This window comes from Vulpes lagopus, chromosome 8 (assembly GCF_018345385.1).
Source record: "Vulpes lagopus strain Blue_001 chromosome 8, ASM1834538v1, whole genome shotgun sequence".
NCBI classification, from domain to species: Eukaryota; Metazoa; Chordata; class Mammalia; order Carnivora; family Canidae; genus Vulpes; species Vulpes lagopus.
Genome location: NC_054831.1, coordinates 18,904,369 through 18,926,995, shown reverse-complemented (window position 1 = coordinate 18,926,995; position 22,627 = coordinate 18,904,369).

The following is a 22,627-nucleotide window of genomic DNA, read 5'->3' as shown; positions in this document are numbered from 1 at the left end:
CGGGCTCTCCAGGATCACGCCCTGGGCCAAAGGCAGGCGCTAAACCGCTGCGCCACCCAGGGATCCCAATGCCAGGACTTTTCAAGGCTTCCTCTTTCATCCAGGAGGATAACAAGAATCCCAGAAGACCCCAAGTGATTTTCTCCTGCTCTCCCCAGTCACACTGACTGCCATTCTCCCCATTCTCTCATTATGTGCCAGCCTCATGGGCCTGATAGATTTTCTTTTTTTTTTTTAGATTTTTTTTTTAGATTAAGTTCTTTGAATGCCTAAATTCCCTGCCCTCCTCAGAGCCTTCACACATGCTGTTCCTTTCCTCCTACTCTTCCAGGTTAACTCCTAAGTCCTGTCCATCCTACAGTTCTCAGAGAGCCCCTCTCCTTCCTATCATATCAATTATATCCCTGTTACAGCCCTTCATGGGCGTTCAGTACGTGTCCCCCATAGCCTTATCCCAATTTGCCTTATTTTTGTGATAATTGGTTTATTGCCCATCTCCCCACCCTCCTAGTGCCCTTGCTTTTTATTTCCATGGTGTATTTCACAGCACAGTTCCTGACACAGAGCAGGTGCTTTGTAATTACATATTGAATGAAATGTGCTCCTTTGGGCTGAGTCTTATGTTTACTGAGAGGTCTCGCTAAGACACAACATGTAAGCTCACCTGAAGGCCTCAAGGCACCAAAGGATCCCTGAGCTTAGAAGAACTTGATTGTGAGCAAAAGCAAAGTGGGTCAAGTATGGCCCCTCAGAAGTCAATGGCTCAGAGTAAGGGCTTAGAATCCATTGCACTTGGGTTTGAATCGCTACTCTGCCATTTGTAAGTGTATGCCCCTCATTGGAGATTGGGGTAATAGAGCCTACCTCCCTGAAATTGTCATGAGGAGCAGATGACGGATCAACTACTCACAGCAAGTGCTCAGTAGAGCATAGCTTCTTTCATCCTCCTCATTGTTGTCATCAGTACTCTCATTACTAGCACAGTGCTTTCACATTTGAAGAGTTGGAAAGGCCCTGGAGGGAATCCCTTGTACTGAGTGAGGGTACTGCTGTGCGTGCATGAACCATTTCTGACTATGTCACGCCTTTGTCCCACCCACCTGTCCCATGCAGATAGTCCCTGCAGCAACTTTTCCCCTACCGTTCCTAACAGCTTGCGTGCTGCAGCCTGGAGGCAGCTTGTGTCATGCTTTAGCCTGCGCACCTGAGACTGGGAACCCTGGTGAAAGGCTGGTAATGTGATAGAGCGGGCTTATGAGGGAGAGGTGGAAAGGTAGGGGTGGAGTCCAGATAAGGAGGAATTAAATCCAGCATTCGAATCTAAAAGTTTCCTGCAGGAGGAGGAGCCATTCAGAGAATGCATCTCAGAATGACACCCTGTGTTTAATTCCTGCAGATATAAACTAGAGGGGAGACAATGAGTAAAAGCCAGCTTCCAGGCAGGAGTCTGCACATCATGTCCTTCCTTTTCACATTTCATGTTCATATTGAAAGTTTCCATTCCAAAGACTCATAAAACAACAGTACCCAATGGTAATGATTTCTTGCAGGCCCCCTGGAAAGCAGTAGAAAAATGTTTCACTTTAATAGGCTATTCAGGGAAGGCAAAATCAATAATTTCTAGGCAGACATTTTGCAGATGAGAATTTATATTACCTAAATTCTCCTGGTTACAGCCCTATCTCTTCTAAAAAATGGCCACATGGTAATGTTGCATACTGTAAAGACAAATATTGGCTTACACTTCTCAATGTGCATACAGTGAAAGAAACACTCATGGTAATAGATACCTGGCAAAAGCTTTTAAAGGCAAGCTAGTTGCATCTAGCTGCCTTTGGATATTGCAAATAAATTCCGTCCTGTGATTTACAAATGGGATAATATCTAGTAGAATTAGTAGAATTATTCTTTTTAAGACCCTGACAAATTAAGCTAGTACCTAATGTGGATAGCTGGAGTTCTGATTGAGGCTTGACTAATGGGTCTGCAAAAAAATCTCCTATATTTCAAACATCTGGAGATTGGGATATAATCAGAAAATCAGTTTTCTAAGAATGCTGCTCCTCCATCAAGTTGTGAGTTACTTTGGATAATTAAATTCATTAGTAGCCAGCCATTGTTCCACAACCTGCAGACATGGGTTTCTCTTTTCTCGCTTTGTGACTGGTATTACTCAAATGGCGCTCCATCTGTTCTTTCTCCTGACAAATGGACTCAACTTCAGAGGATGCAAATCAGACATGAAGGACAAACAAAGGTGTCTCTTATTTTTTTAACCCTCTCTCCTTTTTCCCCTAATCCTCACCGTGGTGTGCATCATTAACTTTCTTTTCCCTCAGCTTCCGGTAGCTCTTGAGTGTTAATGAGTGTAAACTTTTCTTTAGGGTGAAGAAAGGACACTCTACTGAGGCAATTGGGGGGAGCAAAAGGATCATTGCACTGGGAGTGAAAGGGTTTGACATTTAGCCCTTCCTTTGTTGCTAATCTGCGGGTGACATTGGGGAAGTCACTTACCCTCCATAAACCCCTTGTATTTGTTATCTACTGCTGTGTGCCACATGGTCCCAAATCAAGCAGCTCAAAACAACAAACATTTGTTATTTTACATAATTTCCGAGAACTAAGCATTTAGAAGCAGCTTTGCTGTCTGGTCCTGCCTCAGAGTCTCTAATTGCCTTTCCCCACTGGTCTGTTGGCAATTCATGTGTCAAGCCATTATTTTTAATGATGGCATTGAAGGCTGCTGGAAAGCAAAAATGTCTTTGGAAGGTGTATTTAGAAGAGGAGGAAGTAACACAATGTATCATTATGAGCTACCTGTATTCCCTTCCAGACCAACGGAACATGTTTTGACTTCTTCATATGTTTGGCAAGCAGCATAGTAAATGGAATTTGGATTGACACATCCTGATTTCTTCACTTGCCTTGACAGCTTGGCTAAGTTACTTAACATTTCAGAGCCTCAGTTCCTTACCCATTAGATGGGAGAAGCACTATTTAGTCTGTAGGCTTGCTGTGAGAATTAAGTGAGATAATTCCTCCCAAGGCTTTGGTACTCTGTTTCTCTAGCAGGTGTTTGGTTTTTGTTAGCCTTCTTCTCCTCTCCCTTGGACGTAGAGTCCGGAGAAAATATACTGACAGTTGGAAAATCAAAGAATCATCCCTGGGAAAGATAACCTATCAGCGATGGTACTAAGTGTGTCATTTGTGTGATTTTGTTCATTATTACATCATCAGATCTTTAACTCTAAGACCTGAAAGGCAACTTACCTAGCCTATTTTATATGTTAGAATAGAACCCAAAATGACCTTTAATGGTGTGTAAGTGTCCTCTTCATTTGCTGTGAAGACACAGAATAGAAACTCTGGGTTTTTCCATGAGCAAGGGCTATCTCCCAGCATTCTTATAATGTCTCAGGTGCTTGGCACCTGCTATCAGATTTTCTTGGTACTGATGGTGTGTGTTGTTGGAATGAGCACTGGGTTTGGTGTCAGAAGATCTGGGTCAGTATTCTTGCCCCTGTCACATAGTTTGATGTTTGTCTTTGGATGACTCACTGTACCTCTCTGAACATATTTTTGTCATCTGTAAAATGAATACCCCCTGAATACTTATCTTGACAAGGTATTGTGAGGACCAAAAGAAATAAAGAATGAGCAAGGTTTGTAAAATGGATATGTCATACCATTGCTATTATTCCTGTGGCTTAGTATCCCCAAGGAGAAAGCATCAGGTTTTATCAAAGATGGTGGGATGCCAGGCATTTCATAGTCCACTAGGCATGATCTAGGACAGTTCATGTTCTTGGCACCTTTTTAAAATTGACTTTGCTGATCTAATCACATCATGTAAATAGGCACTTGCTCAATTAGAAGGGAAATATTGATACTCAGGACAAGGGAAATATTGATACTCCGGACAATGATCACTCTGTTACAAACTTAACCATACTCAGCAGTTAAAGCTACCATTTATTGGGCTATTAAAATATGAGAGACATGGCTCCAAGAACCTGACATACATTGTTTTATGGCCAAGAGTGCCAAGTGAACAATTCCAGGCCTATGTGAATGGTGTTCTGTGGAATTATGCAGTGCACAACCTGCTTGGCTGTCCATGGAATCTCTGATCACAAAAACCCTATTAGATGTTTTTGCACAAATTTTTTGAATAATCTCAGTTATGATATTTGGAGAAATTTAAGTAACGTTTTCAAGGTTATAAAGCTAACAAACAAGTAGTAGAGTCAGAATTCTAAAGTCTATGATTTTCTTACTATGCTAAATGTTATTCATGAGTTTAATGGAATTGGCAATGTCCTCTGGCAGAAGATCACTAGAAGCACAACTATAGTTGAACAAGTTGGACTATTGGTATTTGTGGTCTGAAAAGTATTCATGTATTGTCTGGATTCAGATATGACTGTGGAATGGTATTATTTTTGTCTTGATCTATCACAGGCATAGAATGGCTGCATCTGATGTTGACATATATACAACAGGAGAACATTGGGGTCTAGCTGTGAGTGTCAGGACAGTTCCCAGTGCAGTTTCTTTCCTTGAGGTAAAAGATCTGGAGGGTGCTGGTGTGAAAACTGTTTGGTAAACGATAAGCCTTCACTGTGGAGCTCAAAATTAAAGCCCAACATTTTATGATGAAAGAAGTTCAAGAGATTAGAATATGCAGAGGCCATGTAGAGCCAATGCATTTCACCTAAGTGAATGACTGCTGGTTGTAGGTATTTTTTTTAAGATTTTATTTAAGTATGAATATATGTATGTATACATATATTTATTTAGAGTACATGAGCAGGGGGAAGGGCAGAGGGAGAGGAAGGGAGAGAATCTCCAGCAGACTCCCCCCAGATGCAGAGCTTGAGTTCATGACCCTGAGACCATGACCCGAGCTGAAATCAAAAGTCAGACACTTGATTGACTGAGCCACCCACACACCCCTGGCTGTAGGTATTTTAAAACCAGTTTTGTAGAGTTTATGATAACTACTACTTTTTCTCAAAGTACAATTGTCTGGTCCAGCTGGCATTTTCTATGATAAGGTGCTATTTAATTTCTCTTGAATGACTCAAGTCAGCCTTGATGAAAAATAGTAACACAATGTGGTGGGGAAAGCATGTATGTTGGATCTTGCAGACATAGGGCTGAAGTCCATCTATAATATAAAGAGATTTCACTGGATCAAGAAAATGTGTGACAGTGCTACAGCCAACTTAACTTTAGAGGCCAAGTATCAATGACACATCCATACAGAAAGGTTGATGAAGCAAGAACTTTTGGGCAGAGAAGCAAATTCTGATGATATATAAAAATGGGCACAATGATTTCTTAAGTACAGTTATCATGAAAGATAAAATATATCTGAAATAAAGGTGAGGATCGGAGCAAGGGTCTGTCCTATTGTGTTGGGGGTTGTGGATGAGACAGTGAGAAATTTTTAAAGATGAGTGGCCAATAAGCTATGATTTATCTGTGGTTTCAAGATGGTTTGTCTTAGGGAAATGGAGGCAGACCAACATCAGCCATAAAATCAATTAAGGGAGTCAAGTGGAGTTTCAAAATACTTCTAATATGTGGCAAGCAGAGAAGAATAATTTTCGGTAGGACTATACTCTAAAATACTTACACAGTCTGCCAACCGTAGACATCAAAACCTTACTGTAATTATCAGGACTCATCTTGCTGTAAAGTATAATTATAGTGGTAATTGAAGTTTTTTTTTTTAATTCAGAACTTTAGAAAGATGACAGGAGACTGTTAGAATAAGTTAACAGGCAGGTGAGAAGATACAATGTTTAAAACCAACAAGGCATTAATATCTAGAACATAAAGGAACTCTAGATAAATCAGGAAGAAAAGGACAGAAACTCCTAAAAAATAGGCAGTTCAAAGAAGACCAGGCAATTCCAAGAAGAACACTGTGAATCTGGCTAACGAGCACAGGAAGAAAAGATCAATCCCATTAGTATTCAGGTCATTGCAAATTGAAAGGAAGAGATAACACCTAATGTACAGATGTTAGGCAAATATGAACAAATAGCATAATACCAAGAGTTGATAAATATGTAGGGAAACGAGAAGCACTTCTAGTGGGAGTACAGATTGAATCAGCCATTTGGAAGGTGCTCTGGCAGGATGAACTAAAGTAAGTAGCCATATACTGGAAGATCCAAAATACCCCTACTGGGTGTTTGCTCTCCAGGAAAAACTCACAGATTCACAGGGAAGCTGTATAAGGATATTTGTGGAAATGGGTGGTCTAGTTGTTCATCACTAGTGGGGTGGGTAAATGAAAAGAGGAGAATGCCTTCTGTGGGACACTATGCAAGCAATCAGAGGCAGTGAAATAATCATAGATACAGTTATACACAAAGGTCTTAGGAACAGTGCTTAGTAAAAAATCCAAGAAACTGAAACAGAAAAGAAACGATAAATAGCAAAACAAGATATAAAATACAATACCATTTCTAAATAAAACCTACATATACAGACTGAACTACATTTTTGTCATACATTTTTAGGAAGATGGATCAAATTCATTAGAGTGGGTGCGTATAGGAGGGAGATGAAAGAGGAAAATAAAATACAGTAAGACAGCATGGACCAGTAGTAAGTCAACTGTCTGTACTTGAGGCTCCCCAGATAAAGATAGCAGAAATTGCTCACTGAGAAGGAGCACTCATATAGTATGGGAAAATTGTCATATCCCATTTACTCTGTGGTCACCATCAGTGTAAGCAAATATCCAAAGAACAACACCAATGGCTGTATAAGAAGCAGAAGAAGTTACCTTTTAGTAATTAGGGACTCTGTTTAAACGGGTCTGACTCAGGGCCTCCCTGGACCTGGTTTCTTTTTGTTGCCTGTGTTCTGTTGATTCCTCCTCTGTGTTTCCATTGCTCTTGTGTGACTTCTGTCCTGATCTTGGGGTGGTTGCCGAGAATACTGAAATTTCTGGTCTGAGGATCGCAGAGTTCAATATTTATAGTGTCTGTATCCACTCTATTGTAAAAGGTTTACTTTTTCCCCTATGCTGTGTGAAACTGCTACAATCAGTAGCTTATCACGTGGACAAGAAAGGCATCTATGTATTGGCCAGTGCTGTGGGTCTTCCCTGTTGAGAGTGAACCACTGAAGCTCTGGAAAGGTTTAGTACCTATTTTTTTTCCCCGGAAGAGTATTTTCCAGTTGGGGTCTGAATAAGTAGCTCCCCGTTTGTGTAAACTTGCTTAGACTCTGCTCTGTACTCTATGATTATTCTCAAATAATTGTTGCTGGCTATAGCATTATGGGATTACACTGTTTAACTTGTTCAGCTCATTATCCCCCTTAACTTATTCCCGCATATTTTACCTCTTGTAAAGTATAATACATTCCTGTCCTCAGCTAGGTCTCAGCTACCTGCAGAAAATGAGATTAGTGAGAAAGTCCTGAGCTTCTTTGAATTGGAGTTTTAGTTTACCTAATCAACTTGTTACCACGGGTCTCAGGAGTGGTGGGCAGGTAGTTTAGAGGGAGGGGCACTAATCATGTAATATAGGTGAATCACTCTCTCAGAGTGCAGGTTACTTATCAATAGAGTTGGAAAATGTTTAGCATATGAAGGAATTGAGTGAGGATTAAAGGTAGGAGATGCACCACACCTCTTACGTGGTAGACCCTTGATTCTTGGTGTTGTATTGGCCAAAACCATGTTTGGCTTTCCATAATATGACTAAATCAGATCCATCTGCAGAATGATGCATTTCTTGACAAAATACAGAAAATACAATACCTGAGTCATTCTTTCTCACCCACTCTGCGGATGACTTTCTTTCCATGAGTCTTTCTCAGCTTCTAGGGAAAGGCCTATCATTACCGTGGGAGGTGGTGATTTGTTCCTACCTCAAGAAGCAGCATCACATTTTTTTTTTCCCCTCAAATTGTCAAGTACATCAAACTTTAGTAACTTTCCCTCTGGGGAGAAGATTCTAGTTGTGATGGAGGAGTTCCCTGATACTAATTTCTATTGTTCAACTCCCAGCTTTGTACTTCTTACTTGAAATGAGGGGGAGGTTGATGCTTGCACTCTGGGATGAATTGTGAGACTCCCCTGAAGAGTTAATCCCCATGCTCTGGGATAGAGGGGCAGTAAAGACTCCAGGGATCATATAACATAATGACTCTGTCTTAGTGGAGGCACGAAGATATTTCAATTTCACTTATTTGGTGCTTTTGGTAGATTAAAAATGGCACTGTGACTTGCAATATGAAAAGAATAATTCTCCATTTTTCTCCTGTTCTTGTATTCTTTTTACACCCTACTTTCCCCTTTTTTTTCTGATTAAATCTGTAAGCTTTGTTATATGCAAGTCTTGCAGAACGGCAGATGGAAGTTCGTGATTCACCTTACTGGCCTGCCCAGAGCCACCTGTTTGGAGATGGGCCCCTCTCTCCAGTGTTGACCTCTTTCCCTCTTCAAGTAGAACCCACCAGCTGCCCATAAAATGTGCTTTCTGCCTGGCACAGGCCCCATGTTCATGATACAAAACACCTCTGAAATGGGAAACAAGGACTTATTCACAGTTACAGGCATGTCATTTACTTACAGGCACACGATGTGCTGCTCACGGCCTGCTTCTTTCTTCAGACTGTTATTTACTGCAGTCTGCACTTCCTCAGCACATTGGTACAGGGAATTGTGCAGGCCAGGGAGGGAGAACAGCTGGGAAGACATATGATCAGTGGGGGGTTATATCTGTACCAAGCCCAAGGAAACAGAAGATCCAGAGAGGAGCTAACCTGCAGGCAGGTAATTTCTATCAACTCTAAGAAATTCGTGGGTGATTGTTCTGAAGCAAGAATTCTTAGTTTTTGAGTTCCCAATAAACCCATCCCCTAGCTTCCTGAGAAGAGACATCCAGCTTCACAAACTTGCTGGAAAAATATAGAAATATATGCAGGTTAGTTGCCTTGTCTTTTTAATGTGCCAATTGCACTCATTAAGTGCTGTTGGAAGAAGATGAGCATGCAATTTAGGGAGATGCTTGCATCTAACCTACCAGTTTAATTAATATGAAGGGATTACGGCAGTAAAACCATTTATTTCTTCCTCACTTTGCTCATATGAATTGTTGCTTCCTCTTCTCTGAGCTCAGGGGCCTAGTTTTCAAAGGTAAGCAGGTGATCTCTTGCAGGCAGGGGCAAGATGGGCTGCCCTATGGGAATTACTCCACTGTGCTCCTCAAAGGCCCCAGACTGTACCTCTTTTCTGGAAATCTGCCTGTTTCTACCCCTTTTGGGCTTATGTGCCTGTTACTTCTCATTTATGTGCTTCCCAGTCTAATTCTATCTCCTGGGTTTCTGGATTCACCTAGCCTTACTCCTTGATGTCTGTGTCTTTCTGTTATCTATGCATTCATCCTGGTGTTGTGACCATCAGTTCCAGTCCTCAGCCAGATGAGATGCTTAAAAGGTCCTTCCCTGATAGAATATGTCATCACATGACTGCCATTGAGAACTTGTAAATGATCTTGGCAGATGAGAGCATGTTCTAGAAGGATTGGCCTTGAGTTGTAAGTGGGCTAATGGTCTTCCCTGTGCTTGACTGTGCTCCCTTTTAGTCCCTTCCTACCTTTGGTTTCCCCTTGTGGTTCCTCAATAAACTTCTGGCATTTTCTGATTTATCTTTCTTTGTGTCTTTTTTCTTTTCTTAAAATCGACTTTTTTTTTTTTTAGAGAGTTTTAGGTCTATAGGAGGTAGACCTAAAATTGAGCAGGAGGTATGGAGAATTACCATATATTCTCTGCCCCCCCCGCCACACGCATAGACTCTTCCACTATCAATATCTATCACTACTTGCACATTTGCTAAAATTGATGAACCTCCACTGACACATCATAATCACTCAAAGATATAGTTTGCCTCAACGTTCACTCTTGGTGCTGTAAATTCTATGGGTTTGAACAAATGTGTAATGACATATATCCATTAGTATAGTATCATACTGAATGCTTTTGCTGCCTTAAAAATTCTCTGTGCTCCATCTATTCATTCCTATTTCCCCCTGACCCCTGGTGACCACTGATCTTTTTATTATTTCCATTGTTTTACCTTTTCCAGAATGTCATATAGTTGGAATTGTACATGTCATCATTTCAGACGGGCTTCTGTCACTTAGTAACATGCATTTAAGTTTCCTCCATGTCTTTCCACGGCTTGCTAGCTCTTTACTTCTTAGTGATGAATAATATTCCATTGTCTGGAAGTACCAAAGTTATATATCCATTCATCTACTAAAGGACATCTTGGTTGCTTCCAAGTTTTGGCAATCATGAATAAAACTGCTATAAACATCTGTATGCAGGATTTCGTGTGGATACGACTTTTCAACTCCTTTGGGTAAATACCACACAGTGCAGTTACTCGAGCATATGGCTAGAGTATGTTTAGTTTTGTGAGAAACTGCCAAACTGCCTTCCAAAGTGACTGCACCATTCTGCATTCCCATCAGTAATGAATGAGTGTTCCTGTGGCTTCACATGCTTGTCAGCATTAGGTGTTGCCAGTGTTTTGATTTTAGCCATTCCAATAGGTGTAAAGTGGTAACTCGTTTCAATTTGCATTTCTGTGATAACATATTATGTGGAACATCTTCTCACATGCTTATTTGATATCTGTATATTAAATCATCTTTATCTGTTATGCTTTCCATTTGCTCAGGAATCTATTAAGGAACTGAAAGTGCAAATTTTGCCCATTCCTCAAAGCTAAGATTAGGTCTCAATTCTTCACTGGAAACTTTTTAGACCACTGTAGAGCTCAGTGATTTTATCTTTCTCTGATTGTAAATCTTTAGCCTGTGCAATTTATTTGACCTATGATCTTACTTAACAAATATAGGTATATAATACACACACACACACACACACACACTCTTTCTTGGTATATGAGCATAAGATAAATATATCAATTCAATAAGATAAATAAATATAATCTATATATTCCAAGTCCCTAATCTGTGCCAGCCACTGGGAATAGAGAGGCAGATAAAATGGATGGACTTGCAATCCAGTGACTTGACTGTGGAGAGAGAGCCAATAAATCAGAAATAATATACTGTCACATAATTATAAATTCTCTTAAAAATGACAATGAGGAGGGCTGCCTGCGTGGCCCAGTTGGTTAAGTGTCCAATTCTTGATCTCCACTCAGACCTTGATCTCGGGGTTGTGGATTCAAGGCCTGCACTGGGCTTCACACTGGGGTGGAGCTTACTTAAAAAAAATGACAATGAGGATATGATACAGAGTGACAGAGGGACTACTTTAGAATGGATTTCTCAGAAGAGATGACATTTGAGCTGAGATCTGAAAAGCAAAAAGGTGCCAACCATGTGAAGATCTAGGGGCAGAAGGAGCAAATACAAATGTCATGAGGTTGGAGTGAGCGTATTCTATCCAAGGACAGGAAAAAGTTCCAGTGTGGTTGCGGATGGAGTTGAACAAAGGAAGGCATAGTGATATGAGGTGAGATTAGATGCTGGGCAGGGACCAGATTACATAGCACCCTGTACACCAAAGTAAGAATCTTAGAGAGCTTAAGGCAGAGTATCAATAGGTCCAATGTGTATTTTTAGAAGACCAGTCTGTTTTCTGTGTGAAGATTGGACTATAGGAGTACAAGAGTAGAAGAAAAGGAGGCTATTATAGTATGTGGTCAAGATGTAGGATGCTGGTGGTTTGACTAAGATATTATTGATGCAGAAAAGGGGATACATTTTGGGATGTATTTAAGAGATAGAGGTGAGAGGATTGATAACAGATTAAATGTAGAGAATAATGGAAGAATTAAGGATGACTACCACTTGTACTTCTTGAGGGCTTGGATATAGGAGGATAAGGAGAATCATGAGTTCTATTTGGTCACTGTGGTGGATATCTGTCATTCTTCCTAGCCACTTGACACCACTGAACATCCTTCCTGTGAATCATGTTTCTCTAAGATAGAAGTCAGAAAGTTGCTTTACCAGTAGCCCTTGTACCTGGGGTGCAGCTTGAGACTCTGGCTTAGTCAAATGCACTTGTGAAACCCCAAATTGACATTCATTCTGGCTATGGAGTAAGTAGTCTTATCTAATTTTTAGAGACAGCAGTAGCAGAGATGTCAGGCATAGTTTTTGAGCCCGGGGTCTGAAACATGAGCTCCGGTGTCTGTGACCAGCAATGGTCACAGCACTATCTCCCTTGAGCAGTTAGTTCCACAGTGTGATCTGGGGATTATCCCTTAAGGGCTGTTAGCCTTCAAGTCTGGTTCCTTTGTTCTCTTAGAAATTTTGCCAGTTACTTAATGTACTTCAAATACTGCATGTGTCTAAATTATCAGGATAGGATATCATGTTCAATAAGAAACTTGAGTGGTACTGACATATTTAGTTTGAGAAACCTATGAGACATGTAAGAGAAAATCTCAAGTTGACAATTGGATATATGACTCTGGTGGTCAGTGGAGAGGTCAAAGCCAGGGGTTATACATTTGAGACGTACTGGCATAGAGATGGTTGTGTAAAGTCATCCACTAAAGGCACTGAGGGGGTAGGCACTGAGGGGGTAACAATTTACAGATAAGAGGACGTATCCCTGGGGCTCTACTGCACAAGAGCTCACACAGGGGAGCTGGAGCCAATGAAAGTGTGAGAGGGGGCCACCCGTAAGATAGGACTAACTGGAGGGAGGATTACAATGAAAGACTAGGAGGATTGTTTCAGGAAGGAGGGAATGATCAATTCTGTCAAATCCAACCTTGAAACATTGTTTAGTATTCTGAATCATATGTTTAGGCATAGTATTAACAATTTATTAGGTAACAAAGTAGAATATGGGTTTAGAGTCAGTCAAACTTGAGAGTGAGTCACAGCTATGATTTACAAACAGCCTGACTTTGCACAAGTTCTTTAGCCTAAGACTGAATGTTTACATCTAAAAGTGAGAATAATACTTCAAAAATTGATAAGATTTAAATCGTTATGGGTTGAATCATGTGCCTCCAAAAGATGTGTTGATATCCTGATCTCAGGTACCCATGCATATGGCCTTATTTGAAAACAGAGTCTTTGCAGTCTTTTTTATAAAATAATTCATTTTATCTTAATCCTTTTTTTATTTTTAAAGATTTTATTTATTTATTCATGAGACACACACACACACACACACACAGAGAAGCAGAGACACACAGAGAGGGAGAAGCAGGCTCCATGCAGGGAGCCCGATGTGGGACTCGATCCCGGGTCTCCAGGATTGTGCTCTGGGCCAAAGGCAGTGCTAAACCGCTGAGCCACCTGGGCTTCCCAAGTCTTTGTAGTCTTAATCAAGTTAAGATGAGGTCATTTGGGTTGGCCCTAATATAATTATGACTGGTGTCCTTATAGAGGGGTAATTGAATATAGACATAGAGAGAATGCTACATAAAGACACATGGACACATGGACATGGAGAGAAAATGTCCATTAGAAACATAGAAGCAGAGATTGAAGTGATCTTGCCAAGGAATGCCTGGTGTGACCAGAATGTAGAAGGGGCCAGGAAGGATATTCCTGTAGAAGTTTCAGAGGGAGCATGGTCCTGCTAACACCTTGATTTTGGATTTCTAGCTTCCAGGATTATGAGAGAATAAATTTGTGCTCTTTTAAGTCACCCAGTTTGCAATATTTTGTTAAGCAGCCCAAAGAAACCAGTACAGATTTCCATATCAGGAAGTATGTTGCTGCCGTAATCAATACTGACAAATGCGGAAGTAACTTTGGAATTGGGTAGTAAGTATTGGTTGAATGAATTTTGAGGCAGTCGATTATAAGAGTCTAAATTTCTCTGAAGTGATTTTTGGTAGAAATATGAACACTAAGAGCAATTCTGATGTGGGCTCAAGAAGAAGAGGAAAGCTGTAGAGAAAGCTTCTCTGGTCCTCGAGAATACACACACACACACACATAATTATGTACAAAATGTTGCTAGAAATATGAATGTAAAAGAGCTTCTGATGAGGTCTCTGAGAAAGTGAGGAACCTTATTTGGACACCAGGGGAAAGGTAATCCCTGTTATAAATGGGCAGAGAACATGTCTGAATTGTTTTATTGTTGGATGGAAAGTAAAACTTGTAGGTGACAAGTTTAGCTGAAGAGATTTCCACACAAAATGGAGAAGGTATGGCCTGGTTTGTCCTTGCTACTTGTAGTAAGATTCCAGAAGAAAGAGATAAATCAAAGAAAGAATTCTGCCTTAAAACTATAGCATAGAAATCCTCTCTGAGGGGCACCGGAGTGGCTCAGTTGGTTGAGCATTGGACTCTTGATTTCAGCTCAAGTCATGATCTCAGGGTCACACAATTGAGTCCCAGGTAGGGGGCTCTGTACTGGGTGTGGAGCCTGTTTGGGATTCTCTGTCTCTCCCTCTGCCCCTTACCCTGCACTGTTCATGCATGTGCAGGTGCTCTCTCTCTCTCTCTCTCTCTCTCTCTCAAAAAAAAAAAAAAAAAGAAAGAAAGAAATTCTGAGTTGCAAGCCTACCAGCCTGCCCTACTGACTTTGAACTTGCCAGTCACCACAGCCATGTAAGTAGTTTCTTAAAATAAATCTCTTTATTATATGGATATGTGTGTATTATGCATGTATGTGTATATATAATCGATTTATTATATATAGATGGAGTAGATATACACACATATATATCCTACACACATATATACATCCCATACTCCTATATATATGAGTATACATATATATGAATGTGTATATATATATATACATATATATATGTATATATATATATATATATACTATACACACATATATTCTTATACACACCTATATATCCCACAACACAACATACACACACACACACGTGCACACATTATATTCTCTGGAGAATGCTGATTGATAACATTAAATGAGATAATGAATGCAAACATGTAAAACACTTAGTATGGTTCCTATACTTACCAAGAGGTTCACAAATGATAGTTTGATCTTGTAAGTTATTAAAAACAAAAATTCAGGATTGGGCTTTAATTTTCTAGAAAGACTGTGGACACTGCAACCTGCAGTCTCAGAAGCCAAACAAAAGAGACACAATAGAACAAAGCAAAAGCATGAAACAAAAACTGCATAATGTCTATTAACCACCTTGGTCAGGGTTAAACAAAAGTTTTCTTCCCACAGGTCAATGGTGGAAAGAAAGATAAATCAGAAGAGGGATAATAAGCTTAGCTGCTTTTATATATTTCACTTTGGGAAGCTAAGTTATTACTTTATGTATCTGGGGGAATATCAAAGCCTTTAGGATAAAAAATACCACTTAGATAGATTAGGTTCTGTTTTTTTTTTTTCCCTGTCAATAATTTCATTTCATGTAGTACTGCATTCAATTAGCCTTTCTTTCTTTCTTTCTTTCTTTCTTTCTTTCTTTCTTTCTTTCTTTCTTTCTTTCTTTCTTTCTTTCTTTCTTTCTTCTTTCTTTTTTTTTAATTAATTTTTATTGGTGTTCAATTTGCCAACATACAGAAAAACACCCAGTGCTCATCCCGTCAAGTGTCCACCTCAGTGCAGGGCAATTTACACGTTTAATGCAACCCCTATCAAAATACCATGGACTTTCTTCAGAGAGTTAGAACAAATTATTTTAAGATTTGTGTGGAATCAGAAAAGACCCTGAATAGCCAGGGGAGTTTTAAAAAAGAAAACCATAGCTGGGGGATCACAATGCCAGATTTCAGGTTGTACTACAAAGCTGTGGTCATCAAGACAGTGTGGTACTGGCACAAAAACAGACACATAGATCAATGGAACAGAATAGAGAACCCAGAAGTGGACCCTGAAATGTATGGTCAACTAATATTCGATAAAGGAGGAAAGACTATCCATTGGAAGAAAGACAGTCTCTTCAATAAATGGTGCTGGGAAAATTGGACATCCACATGCAGAAGAATGAAACTGGACCACTCTCTTGCACCATACACAAAGATAAACTCAAAATGGATGAGAGATCTAAATGTGAGACAAGAGTCCATCAAAATCATAGAAGAGAACACAGGCAACACCCTCTTTCTTCTTTCTTTCTTTCTTTTTCTTTCTTTCTTTCTTTCTTTCTTTCTTTCTTTCTTTCCTCTCTCTCTCTCTCTCTCTCTCTTTCTTTCTTTCTTTCTTTCTTTCTTTCTTTCTTTCTTTCTTCTTTCTCTTTCTTTTTCTGTGCAAGTGGTGTGCGTGTGTGTGTGTGGGGAGGCCAAGGGCAGAGGGAGAGGGGGAGGGAGAAGGAGAGAGAATCTTAAGCAAGCTCCACACCCAGTGCACAGCCTGATATGGGGCTTGATCTCATGACCCTGAGATCATGACCTGAGCTGAAATCAAGACTTAGATGCTTAACTGACTGAGCTACCCAGGCGCCTCTAAATTAGTCTTTCTTAAATAATTTTTACCCTCAGATACTAATAGAATCTAGATAGTTGGGGACATTCCTAGGGATATCTGCCATAATCACCATATTTATTATTTCCAGAAGTTGTAGCCAGTATAGTAATCCAAGTAACAGAAAGGGGAGCTACAAAATTTTCAGAGGAAAAGATAAAAGTATGATTTGTGGATGATACAATTTTCTTCCTAGGTCTGATGCAATACCATTTCAACACAAAAGGAAATTTAAAAAGAGTTAAAAAAATATAACATGTAGTTCTCATCTAATAGATGAAGAAAATATCAGTAATGTGTGGGAGGGTATATCTTATTAGATAGTAAAATGTATCATACTACATTAAAATAAATACATTAAAATACATACTACATTAAAATAAATACATAATATATTAAAATGTATCATAATACATTAAAATAAGGTGATACCAGTGCAAGGATAAGCAGACATGGCTTAAGCAAATAGGATCAGGACATAGATCCTAGTGCGTGTCATGTTAAGTATATCATTGAGACAGAATGGCATATCAGTGGAGAAAAGAAAGTTTAATTCATTCCAAAGAATATTTTTAAATAATGTTCTTGTGTCTGACATCGTGCTAAGTAAGGTTAGGAGATATAACATTGAGCAGGATAAATTCTAAGATGTCAAGATGCTTACAATCCCTAGGGGAGATAGAAAAGATAAACTATAAAAATATGAATCATATTAGTGTTTTAATGGAGTCATCACAAGGAACAAGAAGAAGGATTATTAACTCAGTCTGGACGGTTAAGGAAGATTTCTTTGTGGGAGTATTTAAACTGAGGATTGAAGGTAGGGTAACTTAGGGTAGCTAGGTATTGTGAGGGAGTTCTGAAATGAGCCAGCAGCAGGAGCAGGGGCGTAGGGCCCTGGGAGGGCATAGCAGATTGGGAAGCTGGCAGTAGTTCAATCTGGCCCATGTTGATATTGGAGAGAAAGGTGGAAGAGAGTGGGAAGACAAGCTGGGAGACTTAGGAAGGGCCACAGTTAGGTCTTTTGCTTCCTAAAGAGAGCTTAAAGAGGAGCTGGAGACTGATTAGATGTACTAAGAGAACTGGAAAATGTGAGGGAAACTTCTAGAATTCTTACTTGCATCATTGAGTGGGTGGTGATGGGGAGGAGTGTATTTGGAGAGGTAGAAGGAGGTGATGAATTAACTTGGGTACATGTGGAGTGTTTAGCTGATATTTGTATGTTTTATTATTCACTAAATGTTACCAGTTAACTATTTGAAAGAATTTATTGAATAAATGCAAGAACGAATTCCCAATGGACTGGAAAATAAAACAAAACTGGAAGAGCTAGGAAAGAAAGCACAGAACATAAATTGAAGTGTTAATACTTATTACTTTTGAATGATAGCTTATTAAATGACCTTTGTATTTTTTCTTATTTCTTGATCGAATATTCTATAGAACACGTAGCATTTATTTTTTTTTAAAGAGCTAAGTAACAAAAAAGCCTTACTTTGCAGTTTCTTGTTAATAACAACATATTTTAATATAGTGACACACCTTCCAAGCTTCTTTTGGAGAGTCCGCAAATACAAAAGGGGCTTAGTTTAATATTGTGAACTAGAAGTCTGGATTCTCAGGAGACAGATTCATTCATGCATTCTATAAATATATATTGTGTGCTGGACACTTTCTAGATACTGGTGATGCAGCACAGCAAGATCTCAAAGGTCCCTGCTATTTTGGGATTACATGCTGGGTTAGAGGCACGTTCTAGTAGCACAAGGGAAAAAAGGTTTGAATTGATGAGCCAAAATAATATACATGCTTATATCTCAAAGCTGATAGGGGATTCAGAATCCATTTTATTTCATAGATAAGGAAACAAAGATTCAAGTTGAGGGGGCTTCTTCCCCACACAGTTGCCATGGGATGGGACAAAAATGCACATGTCTTATTTCCTGATTTAATATTCTTTCAACATAAATACATTTCCTCCTCAACTCATATATTAGTGTCTCGGTATTTTTGGGCTGCTATAACAAAATATTCTAGCCTGGGTAGCTTATAAACAACAGAAATTTGTTTCTTGAAGTTCTTTAGGGTGGAAGTCTAAGACCAGGAAGCCATGCTTAGGTGAGGGCCCTTGTACACATTGCAGACTCTTGCTGTGTTCTCACTTGGCAGAACAGGCTAGGTTGCTTTGTAGGGTGTCTTTTATAAGGGTATTATTCTCAGTCACGAAGGATCTACCCTCAGGACCTAAGGCCTCCCAAAGACCCCACCTCCTAATACCATCACCTTGGGCATTAGGTTTTCAACATATGAGTTTGGGGGACACAAACATTCAGACCACAGCAACTAGCATTTTCTAAGAGAGCCAAAAATATTTATAGAGTGACGTGTATGTAACAGAGACATCCATGGTCCTGGATTTGGAGTAAAATGTATTAAAAAATATATCCTTACTATGAGGAGATGCTTTTCATTTCTATTCATGCAAATCAATGAATATTTACCAAACTTCTGCTATGTACAAGGCCCTGTTTTGGGACTATAGCTGTAATTGAGACAGATTGTTCCTGCCCTTAAGGGGTTTATATTCTGTTGAAAGAGAGATAGTAAGAAAACATTTGCTGTAGGTTTTTATTTTTCTTGATAGTTCTGTCCCATGAAGTTGCTGTGCATATTGAATTAGTGAATACTGAATCATTGCTCCTAGGAGAAATATAGGGTTAGGTTCCTGCCAGCCTCTGGTCACAACATTTTTGTCAAGAATTAATACTTCATCTTATTTCATGTGCATTTGCATTTACAGATACCTTACTTAATATATATTGTTGATTCATTAACACTGAACTCGTGACTAACAGGCCAGAGCTAAATGAAATTTGTCAAACACATTGGGTTTCTCTGTAAGGATGTCATGGCCTTTCTGCACTTAGGAACATTAGCTCTTTGGTGCTACACAGGGGTCCATTCTAAACAGCGAAGTGACCAAGAAAAAGAGCACAAGTTGTGAACAAATTCGCAGGAAGTAGACCACAAAAAGGATACATTTATAGTATGGGAGCTGAAGCAGGAAGGTAGAACATTATCTTGTTTGACCTCAGTTGAGAAGATACATGTAGGGTGACTCAGATCTTTATTCTGTGCATGTCCTGGAATGATTGTGATAGCTCTATTAGTATTGATTTTCAGGTTACAAATATATTTTAGTGAGTACAGAATCCAGAAATAAAGGGGATCAATGATATACAATTAGCTGTTTAGTTACCATCATAACAATTGTGCTGATGAGTGTGCTGACACAATATTGTTTCACAGAGGATCTGGAGGGGCAGAGAAGCTTGTTTGAGAAAACGACATTAAAGCTGTGCCTGAAGGATGGGTGTTAGCTGGGCTGAGTGGGGAAGAGAAAAAAATCATAAACAAGGGACCTGAAGCGGGAAGGAGCATTGTATATTTATAGGGCTCTGATTGTCCTGTGTAGGTAGCACCTGGACTGGTGGGAGGAAGGGACCAGATCATGGAGCTGGGAGGGATGTGAGGAGGCCAATTAGAAGCTTATTTCAATAGCTAAGGAGAGAGAGGAATAGAATAGGGTAAGGGCAAAGGGTGAAGGCAACGAGAGTGTTAGGATCACTAGTGGGTTTTTGAGGTGTGCAGCTGCATGAAGAGGGTACTCTTTCCAGAAAGCAGGCACACTGGAGAAATAATAGGTTCAGGTGGGACAAGGCTAATTTTTGTTTTGAGGTTAAAATGTCTGTGAGATGTTGTGGCAGGTGAAGAAATGTGCCTTCAAGATTCCCCTTTAAGGAAGGACATGCTATCCAGCTGGGAGGAAGGCAGTCAGCAGACAACCACCAGCTGTCAGTGACTTCAGGATCTGCTCCAGCTACCTCATTAGAGGTCATGCCCTTCCTGGGGCACCCCTATATCAGGTGAATAAGTGAGGTAGGATACTCTGATGAGCAACACTTATTGCAGAGCCCCCGGCTGAGATGACCACAAGGGGATTATGAAGGCAATTTGACTTCTTCCTCAGAGAAATCTCCTCCCCTCCTCCTTCCCTGCAAGGCGTTTGATCTCTAAAAAACATCTTATACACCAAATTCAGCCTCAGTGTGTGCTTTTGTAGACTCCAAACTGCAGCAGATAGCCAAGTGGAGACGTCAAGTTAGATACAAGCGTGTGATCTAGAGATGCACATTTATGCATAGTCAAAACGTGGATGCTGAATAAAAACATATGAGTGTTTGATATTATGTAGATAAAAGAATGGAGAAGAGAGGGAGCCTAGGACTGAGTCTCGACAAACTCTGACTTTAAAGTGTGAGTCAGGGAAGGATAAACTAAAAGACTGTTCAGAAGAGTAGTGACATATCACAAAGTACAAAAGAGCTTAACCTCACAAAGTGCTACCAAGACAGTAGGTAAGTTGTGGTCCAAAGAATATTTATTAGAGGTCATCGGCCTCCTTAGCTTAGTGGTTTGGTGGGCTGTTGAGAGCAGAAGCTAGGTTTCAGTGGGTTGTGGAATGAGTGATAAGCGAGGAAATAGAGACAGTACTTGTAAATAATTCTTTTGAGAAATGTGGCTGAGAAAAGGAGAGAAGAGATCGAGCTGTAATCAAAAGGGGGCAATCAAGATGAAGATTTTCTTAAATAGAATAGGGTGTATTTGAGCAGAAGGGACTGAGCTGACATGATGTTAGAAGATAGAAGAGAGAGAAGAAAATTGATAGGATGTGATGCTTGAGGAAATAGGCTACAGAACAGAGAGATTTGATCTCAACCAGGAAGAAGAAAGCTGGCTTTCATAGGAATTGAGAAAGAGAGGGGAACATATGTGAGTTGTACATTTGAAAGCAGGTGATGGGAAGCTGAGAGCCCCTCTCTAATGACTTTCAGTTACTGTGTGAGGTTGGAGGTAAGGTTATCTTATACGATTGAGGGAGCTTTTGGAGGTTATTTTGTGGAAGAAGATCCAGAAGGTTTAATACAATCGCCATGGTGAGTGAGAAAATGAGACGATGAAAGAGATGTGGTAGTAGGATTGTAGGTCAATATGGAGAGCCCAGTTGAAATTCTGTAAGTAGACTTGTTAGCCCAATGAGGTGGCATTGGGCATTTTGTAATTTAGGGGCACATAGTTTAAAGATCACCATTTCCCTCCTGATTATCTTAGAGGAACACAGAAAACTGAGGTGAAAATGCTTTGTCACAGAAGAAGTCAATGTTCCTGAACATGGAAATCTTTCCTCCTTTCCCCCTGTGATACCCCTACTTTCTGGGCTTCAGATATTTCTTTGATAAATTCTTATAATAAATAAGTCACCTTATTACCCGAGTAAGTTATAGAATACAAAAAATGTTGACACTACCTTTCCTCTTTTATTTATTTTTTTTTTAAATTTTTTTATTTATTTATGATAGTCACAGAGAGAGAGAGGGGCAGAGACACAGGCGGAGGGAGAAGCAGGCTCCATGCACCGGGAGCCCGACGTGGGATTCGATCCCGGGTCTCCAGGATGGCGCCCTGGGCCAAAGGCAGGCGCCAAACCGCTGCGCCACCCAGGGATCCCACTACCTTTCCTTTTTTAATCATCTGATATCCTTCCAGGGTATATAATTTACCTCACCAAGTGTTTGAATAGTTACAGGAATGCTCATGATCACATGTTGAAGCAGAGACATGGGCTTAGTTCTTTTCCAGTTGAGGTACATGATCTTCCACTGGTTCACATTACTGGATCTCAGATGTGGACTAGCTTAGTATATACATTTACTGATGTATTTAATTAGTCAAAGATAATTTAGTTTCTTTTTTTGTTTTGTTTTGTTTAGTCTCACTTATTTAATATTTTCCCCTGAGTTTGAGTTTGTGATCCATTATGATAAATTCTTTTTCTTTGATATCTTTAGCAATAGGAGGCTTGAAGGAATAAAGGAAGTAATTGCCTTAAAATAGTTAGTGAATAATAAGCCTTTTCTTCCATGAAGTCGTTTTTGTCTGTGCTTTGCCTGAGTTATGTCTACGGTAATGTGGTAACTGGCACAACTTCAGCAGCAATAATATCTGTTCAATTACAGCTGTCTGAAAGTTACTTAAAATTTCAAATGCTTGATGCAGCAAGATAAGGCTGTGGGGAAGAGGGATCTATCATATGTATGTTTGTCCTTGCAGAAAAGAG